Source organism: Pelmatolapia mariae, linkage group LG5 (genome assembly GCF_036321145.2).
Source record: "Pelmatolapia mariae isolate MD_Pm_ZW linkage group LG5, Pm_UMD_F_2, whole genome shotgun sequence".
Taxonomy (NCBI): Eukaryota; Metazoa; Chordata; class Actinopteri; order Cichliformes; family Cichlidae; genus Pelmatolapia; species Pelmatolapia mariae.
In genome coordinates, this window is record NC_086231.1 from 6,418,073 (window position 1) to 6,420,000 (window position 1,928).

The 1,928-nt window shown below is 41.5% G+C and overlaps 1 protein-coding gene across 2 annotated transcripts in view; it reads left to right on the forward strand.

The window, feature by feature from the left end:
- The first annotated feature begins 363 nt into the window (after positions 1-363).
- The window catches only part of LOC134627414 (cadherin-22-like), a 158,960-nt gene continuing 157,395 nt past the window's right edge, over positions 364-1,928 (forward strand). For both annotated transcript variants that reach the window (XM_063473464.1, XM_063473467.1), the window contains exon 1: positions 364-580. The gene's annotated coding sequence lies outside the window, so the exon portion shown is untranslated. The remainder of the gene's footprint in view (positions 581-1,928) is intronic.

Genomic DNA, 1,928 nt, shown 5'->3' on the forward strand with positions numbered 1-1,928 from the left:
TTTAGTTTTTGCTTCAGCACTTATTGCTGGAACTTACAAGCAAACCCATGCAACTGTCTTCTGTCTGTGGACTGGAATTGTAATGGTAGTAATGATGCACAATGTGCAGTGCTCATACTATTTTGTGGTGTTCTTTTTTAGGCACACCGGGTATCCGTCTTTATGACATTCAATATGTTTACATGAATATAGAGGTCAAACGAGCACGCCTTGTTTATTTTATCTTCCAGTGACCCCCATCGGTCCCCAATTCTTTCTCTCATCTCCTGTCTCTCTCTCTTTCCGTTTCTCTCGTCCGCTTCATTGGTAGGTTCCCTTCATCACCACCAGGGGCTTTCCATACCGCGCCGTTCCGAGAGCGGCTTTGCCTTTGCTCTCTCTGCGCTCATCGGAACAGAGACTCCAGACGCGGAGCGCGGTGGCAGACAGGGCGAGCGGAGCGTCTGTCCCTCTGATTTTCATCTGACAAGGAATCGTTTACCTTTGATTGCAGGAGAAGCGCCAAGCTGAATAACCGTTACCGTGTCCCTCTGCAACTTGTCAAGGCAAAGGCATTTGTTCTCGCCACGCGACAGCAAAGGTAGGACTTTGTTTTAATTTAATGAGAAAGTTCACCGTGCGCTGGCACGCTCTTGTAACATACATTTCTGTTGGATTTTGAAAATGCCCTTTAGGAGCAAATACGGGGGAACTGCAGAAATGTACTGTGGATTTTTGTTCTTATAATACTGTGTTTGTGTGCGTGCACATGTATTGATAGAGGAAATTAGAGCTTTTGCATTTTTTAATAATAAATGTATTTATTTGAAGGTTGGACATCGCCAGCTAACTTGTTGACACTTATCACACATTTAACATTTGTCAAGCACTTGGTAATAAGCGCTGCGCAGGACACAGTCGCGATTTCGATCACATGCAGTGATTTAAACAGCAATCAGACTACTCTTAACGATTGCAAGGTTACGGTAGATCCGAAAACTGTGTCCGAAATTGGTCACTCACTCTGGGACAAAACTGCACCTTCACAATTTCGTCGCATGGATTTGTAGCAACATCTTCACGGTGAAATTGGGGAGCAGTAGTGGACTATACTGTGTGCATAGATTTCGTGGTGAATGGTTGTGGAAAATTCTATTTTTTAATGGTACAAACGGCAACTCACTGTAGTAGTCATAGGAATAGACAGTCTAACTGTGTATATGCACATCAGCCTTGAAGCAACAACACAAAGCCTAACAAAATGAAATAACCTAGAGGTGGGGAGGGGGGGCAAAACGACTGCACGCACCTCCTGCACACTGAGATGGGTTTCCGAGGACTGCAGCCACTTGATGCGCCAACAGGATGCATCTGGGGAAGTTGGATGCGTGCCACTGTGCACTAAAGCCATGCTGTTGACTGGATGCTGACTTAAAAGCATTCTAACATCTAACTAAATAAATAAATAAACAAACAAACAAACCACAACTCTTATCTTAGTAATGTTAGGATGAACATTCACTGATAGTGATGTAGACTAAAATATTTTAGTCTCATTAAAGAAAAGTCTCATTCTTGCAAATGTAACATTGTCCCTTTTTTGTATCCTTCCTTTCATTTTCTTTTTTCCTATTACCACCAATTACTTTGGGTTTACTCATTTATATTTGATATTTTAATAATTTTCAGTCTTCATGTGGATCTAATAGATATTCACAAATCAAATTAGCATCAGCCGCAATTTCTATCTCGTTTGTTTAACACATTCTGCTGGACAAGATCCAAATTTCCTGCAACATGCACATCTCAGCAGTTACTGACTGAGAATTCTGCTCCTCTCCCTCTCAACCTTTCACTGTGCTTTGTTGCCTTCTTTTAAATTGATTTATTTTGCTCAGCCTTCCAAACTATTTGTCCACATGGCATTTAGATTTGCTTAAATATTATTT